At 41.4% G+C, this 20,463-nt stretch overlaps 1 non-coding gene across 1 annotated transcript; it reads left to right on the top strand.

Moving 5' to 3' along the window:
* The first annotated feature begins 7,343 nt into the window (after window positions 1–7,343).
* LOC149324232 (U1 spliceosomal RNA) lies at window positions 7,344–7,501 on the top strand. Its single transcript, XR_016279626.1, has one exon. It is a non-coding gene; the product is annotated as a U1 spliceosomal RNA (small nuclear RNA).
* Window positions 7,502–20,463: the final 12,962 nt, after the last annotated feature.

Genomic DNA, 20,463 nt, shown 5'->3' with positions numbered 1-20,463 from the left:
ATGTGCCAATTTTCTTGGTTATTTGTCTCATTGTTTAAATAGGAATGCACAACAGCTGTTTCTGTAATCCTAGTGAATTCAGTAGGTTTTGAAGGCATTGGGAAATAGCTACGTACCACTGAACACTGCTCAACTGCATGTATGATGGTTACACATGTAAATCTCTGTTTATGCAGCTTTAAATTGAATCTATCTGTTGTGCAACAGCCAACAAAATGCAACCAGATCCATAAGGGAAGTGGTCATAACTTGGATTCTGAACATAGTGTCCTGTTGGCAACATACATTGACATAAATTCCCCCATAGAAGCAGTTGGACATTTTTTGCCTGATGTGGAATTACCATATTCAGTTAAGGTTACAGAGGAAGAGTTATGGATATTCTGCCATTGTACAAAGTAGCACATTGGTTGCGTATTTGGTTGTGCACCATTACAATTCTTTAATGGGGTATCTTTGTGTAAATGTAACATAATTCCAGAAGCATAAAATTACACCCTAATTAATCTATGTAATCTATATAAGAAGCCAGCCAGTTGTTCCTTTTAAATAGCTAAACCAGGGGTGGTTCAAAATGTTGCCTGTGGGCTACATGATCCTATCCCACCCCTTTGTGCCCGTAATGCAGAATATAGGCTGGAGTTCATAATTACAGTTACAGAAGTGCAACCTAGATTTGTTCTTGTTGTTATGCCTTCAAGTTGTCTTCAATTTATGGTAACACTAAGGCAAACCCATCACAGGGTTTTCCTGGCAAGTTTCTTCAGAGCTCCTCTGGAGCTGAGAGAGTGTGACTCACCCAAGGCCACCCAGGCAGGTTCCATGGCTGAGTGGGGATTTGAACTGTTGTCTCCTGTCATACTCCAGTAATCAAAGCACAACACCACACTTTCTCTAAAGTATATGTCAGAAGTGGGATATGAACCCACACCTCCATGAACAGACCAGAAGTTGAATATGTAGGTATTATAAAAGTCTCCTAATCCTGACTCATCAGATGTCAGCTGCTGTGAATGATGGGAGGTCTATTCTTTTGTCAATTGGGACGCAGCCGACTGGTGTTTCCACACCTTTCCCATGAGTAATCTCTGGTGCAAGGAGGAATTTTGACAGGGAACCTGCTTATGTCACACTGGAGATCACTCATCGGAGGGTGTGGAAGCATTAGTCAGCTACTATTAAAAGTTATGCGCATATATATATATATATATATATATATATATATATATATATGTTGACTTTGGTGCATAAGGCAGGATATACAATGTTGCCAGAGTCTGCATGAATTGATAAGAAGCCGAGCCTCAATTAAAAAATGCAGGCTGGAATTTCCCTCCAATCCCCCGTCATGCTAAGAAGGAAATGTTTTCACTGATAAGAACAATCAGTGCTTGTCCACCTCCATTGAATGGAGGCATGTTGAAGTGACTCAAACTGGTGCACCCCCCCCCCCATTGTGAAATAGTATGCAGAAAGGTTAAGCAAGCAATGTGGATTTGAAAGAGGATAAATGTCTATACTTAATTGACTCTGTCTCGTGTTCCCAGCTCCATTGCTCTTACCACCCAGACCATCTAAAAGTCATTATCAATGCATGAAGGTCACATTTACCTCTTCCCTTTGCACAGAGTCACAAGCTTTGCACTCATCACTTTAAGCACCTGTTTTAGCTTTTTGAACCCTCCACAGAACAACATTAATGTCATATTTTGCCCCACTCAGAGGCACTTCACTTTAGGAGACAGCCCCCAAGTTAGGAAGAGGTTAAATACAGAGACAAGGAGAGAGAATCTCTCTCTGGGGCCTGCTTCCTTTTCCTCTGGTTCTCCAATCTCCACTCACTCAAACTTTTGTGCAAATGCACAAGGCATATGCACAATGACACTGCATGCACAATTTCACTTCCACAAACTTGAACTGAATACAGATGTTCCACATCAGACAAAAACATTTGACTGCTTCCCTAGGGGAGCATGTGCATACGTACAACCACACAGAATTCCAGCAAAGAGCCACACATCCATCTGGGAACCATGTTTTCTGTAAAACTTTCCAGTTGTACATGTAGATGCTTCTCAAGCTGGGAAAAATGGGGGAAAGCATCAAAATTTGATGCTTTTTCCTTTCAGCTCATTTTCAAACTGCATCACAAAAGTAACAGCTCACCACCAAAAGGGAGATCATTAAATGTAGCATGTTTTGGAGGGAAGTCAGCGAGGGCATGGCAAAGGTGACTTTTATGACAAGTTATTTCTTTGTTTTATTTATAGCTCCAGGGACCTTGCATCAAGCCAGGTATAAATCTGTACAGGGATAACAGATTTTTTTTATGAGAGGTTTTAAAAAGAAACTTTTAAGGTGTAAAATATCCATTGTGCTGCTACATTTTTCAAACCTGCTTCAGGATCGAGACTGCTAAACATGATGAAAATGTGAAGTCTGGAAACTATTTTTTAAGGGAAAAGAGAAAAATTCTAAGATGAAAAAGGAGGTCTTTTGCTGGTCAGGAAAATAAAGCATCATTGTCTAAGTGTTCCCATTTATCTGTCCTGTTGAAATGTTTACAATAGTAGTATAACTAAAGCAAAGGGCTAACAGTACCTGGATTTAGCTGGACATGGCTGAAAAGTGAGCATCAGAAGCCATGCTGGAACCTTGCTGAGTAGATACAGATGTGTAAGCTAGCCTTATGCATTCATAGTTGTTAAGTATTCATGTTATGGACATTATCACACAAGCCTCATTCTCACTGCAATCATGTTAGTAAAACAAAACAGATACATAATGCTTTTGAAGCATTCATTACTACATGTCTCTTCAGTAACATAACCGGGGTTGTTTTTGCCCTTGACGTTCCCTCATGCTCAATTCCTCACCACTTCTTAACTTACAGTTAGCCCTACCTTAATGTAATATTCAGCATGCCTTTCATTTTTTTAAAATTTGTAACAAAATTTAGCAGTTACAGCAATGTGATGAAGGAAAGAAGGAAGGAAGGAAAAGTGAAAAAAGAAAAGAAAAGAAAAACAGCCTGGTTGGGAATAGTGAGTGGAAGGGGACAGAGGGGGCGAGAAAGAGACTGACACCATGTGATTGTCCAATATTAGAACTACAGCTGTAGGAACTTAGCTGAGGACTAATGGGACAGCAGCACAATTAGGAATTTATTGATGGTTTTTCCCACCAGTGAAAATGAATGCTCTAACAATCTCTGAAAAGCAAAGCACTGATGAGATGGAGATGACATTGTTTGATAGGTAGCAATAGCAATAGCATTTTACATTTCTTTACAGCTTCATAGTGAACTAAGCACTGTGTAAGCAGTTTACAATGTCTTAGCCAATTGTCCCCAAGCTGGATACTCATTTCACCAACCTACAAAAGGATGGAAGGCTAAGTCAACCTGAGGCTCTGTGGGTTCAAACTCACAACATTGTGGCTGCAGTACCAGCATTTAAATAATAATAATAAATAATAATAAAACTTTTATTTATATCCTGCTTTTCTGTGACAAGACAATCAAAGCGGCTTACAACACGTTAAAATCCACATTTACAAATTTATGTCCCAAATTCCCCCCCTAAAACAGGATTAAACAAGTTACAATTAAAACATCTATTAAAAACACAATAAAATACAGTGAGGACAGAGTGGTGGGCTGATACATGATGTGGGGGGCAGTCATTCTGTGGCCAGGCACTTTTATTCAGGAAAGGCCTGCTGGAAGAGATCTGTCTTGACAGCTTTTTTAAAGCTGTCAAGCTGGCAATTTGACGGATCTCGTCTGGCAGACCATTCCATAGTTTGGGAGCAATTGCAGAGAAGGCCCTCTGGGAGGTAGCAGTTAGTCTGGTTTTTAAAGGCTGCAATAGATTCCTCACAGAGGACCTGAGGGTGTGGGGCAGATTATATGGAAGCAGGTGATCCCTCAAATAGGTTAACCACTGCACCACCAGGCTAAAGACAATATCTCCAATTTCCTGCATGGCAGGGTGTTGGACTGGATGGCCCTTGTGGTCTCTTCCAACTCTATGATTCTATGATTGTAACTTTAATATTGGTTTTAAAGCCCTGTGTGATCATTTCTCATGGCTGTGGCACAACTGCCACAATCACAAATGCCCCCCCCCCCCACATTAACTAGAAAATATCCTAAAATGTAAAGACATACAACTGGACACAAAAGGTAGAATCATACAAGCCATTGCATTCTCTATTACCATGTATGGATCTGAGAGCTGGATAGTTAAGAAAATGGATAGGAAGAAAACTAATTCATTTGAGATGCTGGCGAAGAGTGCTGTGGTTACCATGGACAGCCAAGAAGTCAAACAAATGAATCCTAGAGCAGATTAAACCAGAAATCTCTCTGGAAGCCAAGATGACAAGACTGAGGCTATCATACTTTGGTCACATCATGAGGAGGCATGACTCACTGGGAAAAAAACACAATAATGCTAGGAAAGGTGGGGGAAGTAGACAGTGAGGAAGGCTAGATGGATGGACTCTATTAAGGAGGTCATAGGTATGAATTTGAAGGACTTGAGTAGAGCAGTGGAGCATAGGGAGTCTTGGAGATGTCTCCTTTACTGGGTTGCCATGGGTTGAGATCAACATGAGGGTGGATAACAAAAACAAAAACAAAAGTTAGAATCATACAAGCCATTGTATTTCTCATTACAGTGTATGGATATGAGAGCTGGAGAATTAAAAAAGAAGATAGGAAGAAAATCATTCAAGATGTGGTGCTGAAGAAGAGTGCTGAGGATCCCATGGAAAGCCAAAAAGACAAACAAATGGGTCCTAGAGCAGAATCAAGCCAGAAATCTCCCTGGATGCCAAGATGACAAAACTTAGGCTGGTGCACTTTGGACACATCATGAGAAGACATGAATCATTGGGGAAAAAATAATGCTAGGAAAGATGGAAGGAGGTAGAAAGAGAGGAAGGCCACATGCTATGTAGATGGATGGACTCTGTTAAAGAGATCATGAGTATGAGTTTGCAGGAGTTCAGCCCTCCTGGCCCTGTTCCCAGCTGCGAAGGAAGGAAAATTTTTCCCCTTCAAGGAACAGTTAAAGGCAGTTAACAACAACAAAACTGTGTCACTGACTTTATCTTTTTTTCTTTTCTATTATACCTTTTGAGAAGTTTGGAAACAGAATTGGGTTAAACAACAAGAATCATGGCATCATAGAACTGGAAATAAGCCTTAGCATTGTCACAATTCTGAAACAACTTGAAGGCACACAACAACAAATGTAAGAGAAATAGTAACATGTCTAGAGAAGGGTCCACCTGCTGTGTTTCTATATGAAACATACTTCTGGGCATACCTCTAGCTCAGATAAAAAAAGTCTAAGAAGTATCTAGAGATGCCTCCTGACAGGACATCCCTGCCCTGCCATTCTCTCCATTTGTGATGGAGGGGAAAAAATGCTTCCTTTTTAAAAAGAACTTATACCCACTTCTACATTTCTTCCTAAATAAAATGAAAAGGAGAAAGGAGAAGAAGATCTGAATGTGTTTCTGAACCATCTGAAAAACATCCACCCTAAAATCCAATTCATGATGGAAAAAGAAAAGGAAGTAACATTGCCATTCTTGGATGTCCTGACTATCGGCAAACTAAACCAATGTTTGGGCCACACACTATACAGAAAGAGAGATACCTGCACAAGAACTCCAACTGTTACTCAAGATAATAAAGAAGCATAATAAAAACATTGGTAAACCGTGCAAAAAGGATCTGTGAGCCCCACTTCCTGGAAGATGTATTGAAGCACCTAGACTGGGCTCTAGAGGCTAATGGTTATTCCAGCTCAGACATCAGAAGGGCTGCCTGACCCAGAAAAACTCAGAGGAATGAAGACAAACAACCACCCAATTGGAAGGTATATTTACCATACATCAAAGGAGTCACAGACAGAAATAGGAAACTGGTAAGGAAACACAACCTCCAAATGGTTTACAAACTGATCAAGAAAATCTAGCGAAGGACAGGAGAGACCCTCTCATAGCCACAGATATTTGCCACATACTATGCAGCTGTGGACAAGTCTACATAGGGACCACCAAACACAGTGTTCAAACATGAGAGTAACATGAGAGATACTGCAGACTGGTCAGCCAGAAAAATCAGCAGTATCAGAACATGTTATAAACCATCCTTGGCACAAAATGCTGTTTGAAATCTCTGAAATTCTGGTCCATGCCAACAACTATCAACACAGAATGCACAGGGAAGCCATTGAAATCCACAAGCACCTGGACAATCTCAACAGGAAAAAGGAACCCTTCAAGTTAGCAAAGTTTGGCTACCATTCCTGAAAAACATTAAAATCAAGAGCCAGCAAAATGCAAATGAAAACCACCCAAGGTCAGGGTTTTCCTGGCAGACAATGGATCTCTAATTAGATAGACAGAAATCCTCTTTGCATATCCTCCCACCCTGAGGCCTTGCCATTCAACAACAGAACAATACACAGATTAACATGGAAATCACTCCTTCCAACCAAGGGTCACACCGGCTATATATACTCCACTCATTTCCATGCCAGCATTCTCTGAAAATGCTACAAATGCTAGTAAAACATCAGGAATAAACTCTTCTAGAACATGGTCACATAGCCTGGGGGGAAAAACAGCTATGGATGCCAGCCATGAAAGCCTTTGACTTCACATTGAAAATGAAAAGTAATTTGAAGGTTTTTGAAAAACAAAAACAAAAAAACAGGGGGCTCAACTGAATGCCCCAAAAGGGTGGGATGGAGCCACCCATTTTTACTCCTGACGGAGGCTGCACCAACCAAACAGTGTGGTCTCCATCAGAACTAAAAAGAACCCACTGAAAGCAGGTTCTTTTTAGTCTGTGCGGCGGGCACCATGAGTGTGCCAATGGCACACTCGCGTGCAGTGACGACACATGTATGGTGTGGCGATGTTTAGACACTAGATCACATTTGCATCATCATGGCGGCCCCCTTTTGATTGGGGCCGAGCCATGATGGCACGCCAGCACGTGGTAGGGCTTGGGAGTATGTGGTCACTATGCACTCCCAAGCCCTAAAATTGGCTCCAGACTGTTGCTTTCTGTACTGGACCTATGTGATAGAAAAAAATAGAATTATAGATATTTAAATCATAAATAGATAGCGCTTAAAAGCCTGGATTTGAATTCAAGATTATTCAACCCTATTTGAGGTTCTGAATTTAGGTTGCCAACTTGCCACCTCTTTTTGCTGATGGGCTCTGCATCTTTAATAGCAACACAAGGTGGATATAACTTCATGCTGGGAGATGTGTGAATTTGGTTAAGACAGACTGATAAAAATTGGTTTCCGATACTTACCTGGCAGGAGAGACACCATGATCACAAAGGTGGTTTCCCAAGTTAAGGCTCATCAATTGCTCTCCGGGTGTGCTGACCCCTGCGATTTCCTCAAATGCTGGAAACACGACTGCATAATTTGTGGTATTGGGGGACTGCATTCGTGCTTCAAAAAAATTGGTTTCCATTCGACACACACATATGTAAACACACATTTAGCCAAACTGATAAATATCTTCCTATGTGGGAGATCTGGGACCAAAAGAACCCGAGGCTTAAAGAACTCAATGTGGAAGCAAGGGAAACTAACAGGTTCCTCCTCCTCTTTATTTCTAGTTGCTCCCAGCTGTAAAAAAATATGAAGCAATGAAATAAGAAGGGGAGCCTCCAGATCCTGAGCATTCATTAAAAAGGAGGGGGGGGGGGGATTTGCAATATTTACATACAGCCAGGGTGTGTAAACCCCTTAGACCAAACCCAGCTCTTCTGGTGTCTCAATCCCACCTTCCATGTTTCCTCAAATGATCAGGGCTATAGCTATGAGGGTGACAAAATGGTGATTTTTCTTCTCCATGTGAGAATTCTTACGCCACACCCCCCCCCCCCATGAATTTTTTTTTCAATCCCCAAATTTATAGCACTTCAGAAAGAAGGGCATTGAAAATCATTCACACTTACAGCTCCTCAATTTGTCGTTTTCTCCTTTCGTTGGCTACAATGTCCTCCCCTTGTTCTTGGGATGCCTGAACTGGTTTTCTAAATGCTCAACTGAAGTTTTAAGTTACTGTATTGCTTAAAATTTGGGGAGTGAAAGGAAATTTTATTGGGGGAAGAATTAATACACGGGGCAATGTCCTTATTTTAGCTCCTTCTCTCCTGGTGTACCCCAAAGTCCTCTCCATCATGATAAATAGCTATTTGAATTTGACCAATGCAGCTGGCATGGGAAACATCAGCCACGCTTGATGTGCACATGTGTGTTGTCACATCCATATTCTGGACCCTTGCATATATCACCTATTGCTTCAAAGTTTTCAGTCCCTCCACCTCTGGATTTCTGAACACTCAGTGTTTACCCACAGGAGATCTGGACCTTGTCTTTTCTGTTTTTTCCCTCCTCTTCCTCCTCTTTGGGTTATAATCTCTCCGTGCTTTCTACTTTGCCAGTTTCAAAAGCCTTTGCCTTCCAGGACTCTCCATGTCTTGGGGGACGTGTCCCACTTCACACAGCCTTTAATGGATTCAACTCTCTCTGCTCCCGTTTCTGTCTCCACAGACCCTCTCTCTCATCTGTCTCAGGATGCCTTTTCCAACTCCAGCTCTTTCTTCTGCGAGTCACATCAAAACTCTGCACTCTCTCAAGATACCGTTTCATCCGCTATTGATGTTTCTCTGTGGAACTGTGGGGTGGGATATGGGGAGGGGGCAGAGGAAGAGAGAGAGAGAAATGCAGCACTCTGAGAAATACCACCTTGAAGATCCTATGTCTTTGTTAGATTTTTTTTAATCCACCTTTGTGCATGCATCTTCCAGAGTCTTTCAAAACAATTGGCAAAATAGAACAAGGAAGTCAACACACAAAATGTTGCATTGGTGCATTAGTTCATTTTCTTTTTCTTTGCCTCCCCCTTCTACACATTTTTTTCTTTTTGATGATATGGAGGGAACTAAACCTCTTTTGAATAGATGCAAAAACCACTCTAAAAAAACATACACTCACATAAACACACATACCAAGCTTCCAAGAAACAAGCTGAGATAAAGCACATCTCCCAACTGTTGTCTGATTCCCTAGTCAGTTCCCAACCCTCATCTTGAAGGTGAAATTCAGCAATGAGCTCCTCTGAGTGTTTGGTCCCCCTGGACTGCTGTACAGTCTCTGTAAAGATTTCTGATTTTAACCTTTTGCATGTATATCCAATAGCAGAGGCACACTGCTCATGACTATTTGATGTGTAATATAAAAACATTTTGCGTTTGAAAGAAAGGAAAGTGAGGGAAAGAGAAAAGGAGAAGTCCCCAGGTTCTCATCAAAAACATAGCCACACATGAGTTGCCTTTTTAAATGCTATCCTTAGTTAATATTGACAGAAAATTAGAGGTTCTCATATCTAAATACTTCAGTCCCATGCCACTGGCTGAGAAGGAACACTGAAAACTTGCTGGTTATTAGAAACAACAGCCAAAAGTAAAGAAATGAAATGAAATAAAGTAAAATAAATGAAACAAAATTGACTCACCATCCTATTGGGAAAACGTGTCAAAAGACTTTACCCCCAACCCCCAAAAAAGAAGGGGAATAAGGGAGTATGGTTTTTGGAATTTGGACAGCATCCAAATTAAAAAAAGAACAATGTTGAGAGAAAAGTCTCTTCTAGACAGCATCCTGATTTGCTTTCTTTGCTTTGCCACGAGTTTGAAATATTTCCTCAAGAGAGATGTGTGTGTGTGCATGTGTGATTTTAAAGTGAACAGAAGCAAGAGTAGAACTCAGACATTTCAAACATAGCTGGACCTGACATGATTTGGTGGTTTGTTTGTTTTTTCAAAAGACCGTCTTCTTTGCACAGGGCTGTCAGAAACAAAGCAATATCCAGCAGCTTCTCTTTGAAATTCCTCAACTGCCAGCTTGATACACCTTATCATTCCAATATTTTGTCTCCCTGCTCTTGCCCTTGTCACACACGGATAGCATAAGATGTTGAAGAAGCATGCAAATGTCCTCTTGTCAGCTCATTCTGGCTAAGGCGGTCAGTCTGTATCCATACTTTAAGATATCAGTCTTGCTGATGGGAGTTCAGAGTCCAAAACCCTATTCAGCCTTTGGGTAAAATAAAATTACATAAGAATGGCTAGTTTACCCATAAATCTGTTATGCAAATTGGTGCTGATTTTTGTACCTGCCCATCAACACTCAATTGTCACTTCTCTGAGTTCATTCCTGCCTATTTGCATCCATGTATATTCTCTCGGCCTCACACAGAGCCATTGTGAATTAAAATGGTGGACAGGAAAGAAGCAGTGAATTATCTGGCCACTGCACATTTTTTGGATGTCAATCAACTTCCACTTCTACTGTCATCTATTATTGGTGGTATCATCATTGTCATGCACAGTGTCTATCTAGCAAAGAAGCTTTTGGAGTGCTGCATGGTTCCTGTTGCAAGCCACAATCAGTGGCATCACTGGGGGAGTGGGGAGAGGGTTAGGCCACACCAGGTGACACTCCAGAGGAAGAGATGACACCCAGTTAAGCCCTCCTCCCCCTTAAGTGCAGGAGGTGTAAACATATTCCTTCATAGCTATTCTCCCTGGGGAGGAAGCCCTGTGGTGGAGAAGCAGGAGGGCCAAATGTGCACCCTTTCAGAATACTCCATTACTGGGCTTTCTCCCTGAGGAGTCAGCCTGATGACAAAGCAGCAGGAAGGGCAAATGCTTGCCCTTTCTGGCTTCTCTATCTCCAGACTTTCTTCCTGGGGAGGAAGATCAGCAGTGGAGAACTTGGGGAAAAGAATATGTGTTCTTCCCAGCTGCTCTGTGGCCAGGATTTCTCCCTGAGGAGGAATATCAGCAATCAAGAAGCAGGAGGGGCAAATGTGTGTCCTTCCTGACAGTTCCATCACCATGCTTTTTTTCCTGGGGAGGAAAATTGGCAATGGAGAATCAGGAGGGGTGAACACATCCCCTTCCCAGCTGCTCTGTTTCTAGGCTTTTTTCCCTGGGGAGGAAGCCCAGGGATGGAGGAGCAAAAGGGGTGAACCTTTCTCCCATCCTGCTGCCTCACTTGTGTAGCCAGGGCAATACAGCAGCTGGGGACAGTAAGCAAGGAAGTATGCCACAGACCAACAACCCTTACAGGGTTTAGCCATGCAGCAGATGACTGGGCTGGGGATGGTAGGCAAGCAAGTTAGCAGGAGGCAATTGGGCACTGCCCCACCTCAGTCCCCGATGCCCTCTGCACACAGTGACACCATAGCTAGTGATGTTACAGACTTTAAATAAAGTTTTGATCAACAATGTAATGTTCACCTTTTCTCTCAGAACAATAAAACATATAAAGCCTTTTTTGGTATTTAAACAACCTGTGAACTGTCCCTTTCCCTATCCACCCAACAAGTTTGCATTGTACTTTTCTCCAATCACCTACTATTTGCATCCCTTTTGTTATTCTATGCAGCCAAAGTTTCTGAAAACAAAATTGATTTATTAATGTATTTAACTCCCCCCCCCCCTTGTGCTTTCTTCAGTGCAGCCTCCAGTCCTTTCTTGTATATGTCCCTGGACCTCAACTTGGTGTGATGTTTGCATGCTTATGCTTGCATATATGCATTCTCTGCAACATTGCAAGAGTTCCAAACTATCATGCCATAATCATGGTTTCATAATCACAAGTTTTCCATAGTGTGAAGTTTCTTGTCAGAACCACATAGCTAGGGACCTTTAACTTTTTAAATATTTAAATATGGAAACTGAATACTAATTTCAAATTGCCACTTTCAGTATAAAAAATAATAAATTTAAATGCCAAGGAGAATAAGCAAGCCCTATACACACCTAACTAACAAACAACAACAACAAAAACAAAAACATCTGTTCATAGTAATGCCCATCTGCACAGCCATCCTCCTGCCATTTGTTGAAATGTGCTGCTATACGAATCGGACAGTCACATATCTGATAATGCACACCCTTAAAAGCTGTGGATCCATTTTATGCAGAATTTGAGCACCACCATCTCGCTGTGAAAACCCCAAAAGTTTCCAATAAACTGTGGGAGGGGGGAGCACATTCTAGACACATAGAATGTGGAAGATTTTAATCATTTAGACTTGCCCCCAGTGGTACTGGGCTGCACCACTGCAAAACTAGCCATGCAATGGGTAGTACAGCCATGTATGCTCTTTTAACAGATGCCACAATTCTCTTTCCACCATCACAGTCACTAAAACTTCTAGACAGAATTTCTAGGCTCATGCAATGACATCCAAGAGCTACCCCAGCTCTGAATAGGATGCCACCCTTGTGCAAGTTCAGTTTACATCTGATGCATATAATGGTATTTACATTGACATAAGTGCCTAAGAAGGTTCCAATTTAAGAATGTAAGGTTCCTCCATATGAAGAACAAAGTCAAAGTTGTTACATCAAGGAGATGGAGAGTAAATTTACACTCGCAGTTTGTCCCCACTCACCTTCCTGCAGGGCTCCCCTCCATTATCATCTAGTTAATAGTGGAAAGCAAGGGGCATTGAAGAAGTGGCTATGTCCCTGTCCTCAGAAGCAAAACAATGACATCATTCTCCAGAACCAACAGCAGATCCCCAGGAGGTACCAAAGGATGCCTTTGTCATTTTGTGTCTGGCTTTAGGAAGATAGCCACATGCTTCCCAAGTGCCCAGGGGGTTGGGGGTACTGGTAGAAGCTGAATACTTCCTAGGTTCTAGTCATTGCTTGAAGGAGGTAGTAAATGCCGCTTTCTGCCACAACCGAAAAAATTTCAGCATGTTGTGTAACTTTCAGTAATACCTGGGTATGTCACCAACAGGATGCCAGCCTAGGGGTTTTAAACAACAGTGTATCTTTTCCCCACCCCATAATTTTTGGTGCATGCCCATAATTCTTCCCCAAATTTATAATTTAATTACATCAGAACCAAGAGGATGTTATCATATCAAAACAATTACAAAATTGAACTAAGGGAGTCCATGCAGCCAGTGACCAAATTACAGAAAGTGAGCATAAGAGCTTACAATAGGCCTCTAGGGGCTCTTGGAAGCTTCTGTGAAATTCTTTGCTGATCAGCAGGAGGCCACTCTTTCAAGCCTCCAAACTGAGAACCACAAAAGAAGGCACAAGGAGGAAAATCAGGTGGGAAAACCAGGCTGCATTGAAATGAAGTGACTGTTCTGACATAGATCCAGAAATGGAAAGAACATCTACATTGTGAAGGACCCTGCTTCATTCTTCCCCACTTTTTCTTCTTAGACTTAAATAATTACAACCCCACAAAAGTTAATAGGGGGTTATTCTCTGAAATGTTTGGTACTAGGACTCAAAGATGCAGCTCAGAAATATAAAGATTTCCTGCCCCGGGGAGCTGAAGGAAGAATTTAAAGTGCTCTTATGAGATACAATCTCTCCCCCCCCCCCCCCTTTATCAAGGTAGTGGCCATAGCCTGGGTCCTTTAAGCATGGATTCATTCATGAATTATTCTTCCCCCTCTTTTAAGTGAGTTAAGAGGGAACATCAGTATTCTATAGCAGCTAGTTGTTCAGATATCTTCATTCTCTGAAGATGCCAGCCACAGATGCTGGCGAAACGTCAGAAAGAAACTCTGCTAGAACATGGCCACATAGCCCGAAAAACCCACAAAAAACTATGTTCATGTGTGCCTTCAAGTCATTTCTGACCTATGGGAACCCTAAGCTGAACCAATCACAGAGTTTTCTAAGGCTGAGAGTGTGTTACTTGCCCACAGTCAACCAGTGGGTTTCCATGGCCAAGTGTGTTAATCAGACCCTGATCTCCAGAGTCGTATGTTCTAAATATTAGCAGAATGGACCTCCTTCTTCTCATGCAGTTGATGCCCAGTAAAGTAGTTGTGTATGTGTGTTAAGATCATGGCAATAGTGTCACAATAATAACTACTGTATATACTCAACTATAAGTCAACCTCATGTATAAGTTGAGGGTAAGTTTGGGGAACAAAATTAAGGATTTTGTCATGACCCATGGAGAAGTTGAGGGTAAATTTAGGGGCATATAGCAAAGGATCTAAAGGATGAAGAAAAGCAAAACAATGTCAAAGAACTTACAAAATTCCAGCACACATAGCTCTTTGTGCTTATTCTTAAGGCTGGATGGATGAGACACTAGAGGGAGTCAATGCTTCCAGGACAGAAAGGTGCCTTTTTCCTGGAGCAAAACGGAGCAACTATTTCCCACTTCTTTTTGTGCTGGGAAAATGCTGGATCAGGGCTGTGGCATGTAGTTGCCACTTCCCCAATCCAGTACTCAAAGGGGCGGCCAGAAGCCTCTCCTTCAGGGTGGTCTGTTTCGCCCCTTATTTAACTATATTTAGTAAAGTATATTTAACTAAACAGCTGATGTAGAATACTTGCTGAAATATTTAAGTATATACTTTAACATACTTGTCTCACTAAATAAACTTTTAAAACACATTTTTCTTAAAGTGTGCATCTTCTCACATATTTTATTCCAAACTATGAATTTTAAAAGCATTTTCAGACTCATTGTTTTTAGCCAAGGAACTGGTGGCAACCGGTTCCAGAGTACCAGAGGGGTAACAAAAGCAGTCCAAGTTTTCATATTAATTTTACATGAGCTGCCCACAAATAAGTTCATCACCATGGATAACTTTTCTAAATTTCAGACAAAACAACAACAATAGTGTGGATTCCCAATTCCACTAATTTAGGAGCCACCAGGACTGTGTCACAAAATTGGAAGATGCCTGAAGGATAAATTAGGGCCCTGATCCACAACAGTGTGAAGCAACTTCATAAAAATATTCAGACCTGACAAATCTCTCCCATAGTTCATTTATTCATTCATTTTATGTATCTAGTTCTACTGTTACCACTGCAATGTTTTGTTGTAGGTTCTACTGGTCAGATTAACTATCTCAGTTGCAGTATCTAAGCAATAAAGTTAAGATGGTGTGTGTGTCTATTCCTTTTTTCAGTGTGAAAGCCATGTGGAAACTATTTTTTCTTTCTTTTTTAAATGGACTACATTTGCCACCCTCCATCCCTTACAGATGAGATTGCTTTACTGGAAAGCAGTCACTTCCAGAGGAAGAAAGGGAGTAAGTTCAGAGAGGAGACTGCAGTTGGGGAGGGGAAAGATAGAGAAACTACCTAAGTATGAGAAAGAGAAGAGGTACAAAATTGCCCTTCCAGCTGATAAAAGCTGATCTGCTTGCTTTTGACAGGGGGCTGTCATTCTTTCCCGCCTCAGATCCTGTAGACATGGAGAGGGCCATAATTTCTAGTTGAGCTTTCTTTCTTCCTTTCCTTTCCTTTCCTTTCCTTTCCTTTCCTTTCCTTTCCCCCTTCCCTTCCCAGTTTCTCTTGAGAACTGGCACCGTGCTGGGACTAAGTTAAAGACAAGCCAAATCCATTCATCTTGTGACCTTTCTGTGCCTTCAGAACAAAGTGATTTAATAGCACTTAATCTGTCAGAAATCAGAAGTGCTGTAATAACTGTAGATTAAGCCCCATTTTTTATGGAGCATTAGCCAGACACTTCCCAGTTTACACAGTGGGATGGGAATTTGTCTCTTCACTATGTTCCCTCTTTTCCTTATTCCTTGGTGGTTGGTTCACAGAATTGTCACTGGACTTAAGCTGGAGAGTCACTTTACTCTTCTGCTCTGAAAGGTAGGTGTCTCTGGTTGCTGCCAGACTGCAGACATAATGCAATTTGGCTCTGCTTTAACTGCAGAATTATAGAATTATGGGATCTGTAGTTTGTTGTGGCCTCAGAGCTCTCTGACAGAAAAGGCTAAATATCTCACAAAACTACAGGTCCCAGAATTCCATAGCATTGAGCCACAGCAGTTAAAGTGGTATCAAACTGCTTTAATTCTGAAGTGCAGATGAAGCCTTTGTCTGTTTGAAGGTAGACATGTCAGGACTATCTCAGGTTCTGAGAAGGCAGGGCCAAAACTTAAGACTCATGGATGCTCCATTGTGAAATCATGGGGTGGAGATGGTGAGGTGTGTGTATGTGCCTTTAAATGATCTCTCAACTTATAGAACTACATGAATTCCATAGGATGTGCTAAGGTAAGGAATACTCAGAAGTGGATTGACATTGTCATCCTCTGAAATATAACCTATAGCATCTGATCATCTCTCATCCCTGGTCATCTCTCATTCAAGTACTCATCAGGGCTGACCCTGCTTAGTTTCCAAGATAAAATGTGATCTGGTGCCTCCAGGGGATTTGGGGGTTGCAGAGGGGGTGGATCCTGATGATATTGCAAAGGTGATATTAACAATCCAGCCCTTGTTGATGCCATTAAGCATGAATTTCCACACATCTACCACAGCTGCACAGAATATAAGTCTAACAACATGCTTTTGTCATGAGATTCCTTCCTCTCCACCTGAAGACCAGAGAAAAGGATCCAAACCTAGAGAGTTGTGAGGTAAATTACCTCTATGGCACCACTTGTCCCATTATTATCAAAACCTGTGTTCCCTATGTGAGACTCTTTCTTCCTATAATCCCACAACTAGACACCACAGCTCCTTGAACCAGTGTTGCCACCACAGATGCCATGTGTCAGCCAACAGTACTATTGTAAACTTCTCAGAGGCACAATACAAAATAATTCATTAAACAGAAGTGCGACATACAAGTAAAGACTAATGATTTAACACTTCTAAATCCTAATTGATTCTACTAACTCATCACCTATCTCATAATCCTAGCTGAACCTAACCAATTGTCCTGAACTTAACTAAATCTCTCCCCCACCATTACTATCTCTCATTACTAACTCTGATAAACCCTTATCTTACATTTTGACTGTCCAACACATCTGCCTTTTGAACATCCCATCCAAACATTTAGTCAGTTGCCAGTCACTCTCAACAATTCCACAATTTCCCAATAGATCACCTGCTGTACATACTCATGTATACGTCTAGACATTTTAGTCAAAAAGTGGACCCATGGCCAACTTATCCATGGTTCAAGTTATCCATGATATAATGTAAGTACTGTACATTAACTCTTTTTTAAAAAAAAGAACCATCTCCTTCTCTGAGTAGAGTGGTCAAAGGCAAGAGCTTAGTCCATCCTGGGAGAACCTAAAAGAAGCACCAGCCACCTCTACTCTTTTGCCATGGCACCACTTCTGGCCTTTTTGAGCGACTAGGTGGGAAAATGGTGGCAGCAGCAGCTCTTTAGCACTTCTTCTGGAAGAAACACCGAGAGAGTAGACATGCATGCATTTTCTTACTTCCATCCATGCCTGGTCACCTCCTTCATACATCTTACAATCACCATTTACCATGGTTCCCTCCTAATCAATCCAACCTTTGGGGTGAGCACAAACAGTTATGCCTGCTGGAATTTTGTAAGTTCTTTGGCATTCTTGTCCTTTGCCTCTACTGTTACATCCTTGTTACATACCCATAGGTTTTACTCTTGACTTATCCACAGATCATATCAAAATCCATAGTTTTTTCCACAAAATACATGAGATTGATTTATGCATGAGAATATAGAGTAACTCATATTTACTATGAATTACACGCATAATCATACTTTACCTTAATTTCTCTAATAAACACAATAACATCCCCCATCAAAATCTATAACATCACATCCTGGAGATCTGGGAACCCTTCTCTCTCTCTCTCTCTCTCTCTCTCTCTCTCTCTCTCTATCTATCTATCTATCTCTCTATCTCTCTATCTCTCTATCTCTATCTTTGTTTGCATGTTTATAAGCTTCTCAGATAATGAGCAAGCAGGGCCTTGGACAGACTGTGCTTGGTAAATAGGGATGGAAATCTTTGTTAATCACAATCTCACACACAAGAACAAATAATTTCAAAAAAATTCTTCCCATGTGTAAGAGTTTTTGATAACTTTGTCACCTCCCTAGCTTTTTTTTGTAAGTGAGAAACATAATATTTCTGCAGCGAAAGCAATCCATGTGAAATGGTGACAGTTGTTTCTTTTCACAATTTCCCCCCCGGCCCCATTATGCTGCATTTTCTGCATGGACTCCAGCAGCAATTTGTACATCGGTGGGGTCTGTACAAAAAAACATTGTTTTCCTTCAAATAAACTCAATTTGATTTTGAAAAGAGTCATTTATAAAAACAACAACACTATAATCTCACCAGTAAGGAGGAAAAAATGCCCTCATTTCCCCACCTCCATTCTCCCATGAAACAATGAAATAAGTGAAGATTTGCATCTATAATAGGAAATCATAGCCTGAAACTATTGGTTAATAATAATAATAATTTGTTTTATTTATATACCGCTATTCCAAAGATCATAGCGGTGAACAGCAAGTAAGCTAATTAGCAAGTAAGCTAATTTGCCCCCAACAGTCTGGGTACTCATTTTAGCGACCTTGGAAGGATGCAAGCCTGAGTCGAGCTTGGGCCCTTTTGCTGGTCTTGAACCCGCAACCTTGTGGTTTCGAGTGAATGGCTGCAGTACAGGCATTTAACCACTGCGCCACCAGGGTTAGTCCCAACTAGAGCAGATCAATTGAATCAACTGTTGAATAAAGAGTTGGCATATAGCTAAATCTTTTTGGTTCAAGGAGTCTATAGCGCTGTACAGACCAGTGCTTTGCGCCAGCCTGCACATGTACTAGTGTTGCCTCGGGGTGTCCTTTCCAGACGCCCCGCAACCCTAGTACGTTGTAATGGCAGTGCCCTTTCTAGATGAGCGCCGCCATTACGACGTGACATCTTGGCATCCTTTCAGTGGAATCGTAAGGAGCTCTGAAACAGAGCTCCTTTGTTTGTTTGTGTCGCTGGTGCAGCCTTTACATGGCTGCGCCAGCAACACAAAGGAAAAAGGGTCTGGGTGGCCCCTTTCTTTTGTTCCCTGCCGCTGTCAGGGTGTCCTTGGGGCATGAAGCCCCCAGGACACCCCTTTCCAGGCTGCAGGGAAGCAGCCTTTTGCCGCTTCCCCGCGGCCTGGAAAAGTGCTGGATCGGGGCCTCAGGGCTGCCACTGTGGCAGCTGATGCCCTGATCCATCAGGGAAAGGGGCAGGTGCAGGCTGTCCCAAAGAGGCGGTCTGTACACCACCTATTTTAGTTGGGACTAACAACATGTTCATCTACGATATTGAAATCAGTGGTGAATAGCATGATTCTCATTAGAGAAAGTTTTCTCATATTCCCTGGGAACATTCCAGTTTGAACCTCTGGCACCTCAGATTTAAAAATAATGTGAAAGTCTTCTCCCTCTGACCTCTGAAGCTACTGCCATTCAGAACAGACCATGATAGTATTGCAACATCATGCTTGCATAGTGTATAACAATACTCCCCTAGTTATGTGGTGGTTATGCTACACCACAGTTGTACAGCTAACTGTGTATCTGCTATTGTTTTAGTTTATTTTACCACTGTGCAATGGGGAGTGCACCGTGGCTGTTTCTGCAATCCTCATGAATCAGGTGCTACATTGAAGGCAGTGATAAATAGTTATGCATTATCTAAGAATAAACAAATACAATGGATCCTTGTTATATGCTGGGGTTTGGTTCCAAGAACCCCTGTGGATAACAAAATCCATGGATGCTCAAGTCCCATTAAATATAATGACATAGCAAAATGGTGTCCCTTATGAAAAATGGAACATCAAGGTTTGATATTTGAAATTTATACTCTTTTTGAACATTTTCAAACCATGGATGCTTGAATCCATGTATAAGAAGGGCTGACTGTACATGCAAAATGGTTACCGCTTCTGCAGTTCCACTTATGAAGCAATGGATGGGATGTGTCTACTGTACATCATCCCAGAAAATGCATGATGGGAGGTATTATTATGAACCTGCCCTTGAGATCTGCTAGAGAGATCCTTCTGCCTCTCCCACCAAACTCATAGATACCCCTGGTAGGAACATGGGAGATAGGGCCATCTCATTGGTTGCCTCCAGGCTCTAGAACGCACTTTCCAGAGAGGTTAGACTACCATCCTTCCTACTCTCTTTCCATAAACAGGTGAAGGTTTCCTTCTTTTGACAAGTCTCTGAGGACTGAATGCTTGGGGGGATGGGCCTATTGAATTTTCTGTCATTTGTTGTGAGCTTCTTTTTCCATTTTTGGTAATATTTTTTAAAATAAAACAATCAAAGTAACATAATAGTATACACATACAAATAAACATATATATATATATATATATATATATATATATATACATGGAGAAATTGAAAAAGACTAATAAACCAACTACCAAAAACAAGAAAGAAACATAACTAAACACACTAGACAGGGAAATAATGGCTTGCAACATATGTGACTATTGTTGTTTTCCCCAGCAATATCTACACTACATTATCTAACTCTGTACTCTTTATTTTGTGCATTTTGGTTGGTGGATTAAAGATATCACTG

Source organism: Sceloporus occidentalis, unplaced genomic scaffold, assembly GCF_023333645.1.
Source record: "Sceloporus occidentalis isolate IW3139 unplaced genomic scaffold, rSceOcc1.0.p SCAF_1, whole genome shotgun sequence".
Classification (NCBI taxonomy): Eukaryota; Metazoa; Chordata; class Lepidosauria; order Squamata; family Phrynosomatidae; genus Sceloporus; species Sceloporus occidentalis.
The sequence above is the reverse complement of the archived record's forward strand: the minus strand, read 5'-3'. Positions and strand labels throughout refer to the sequence as shown.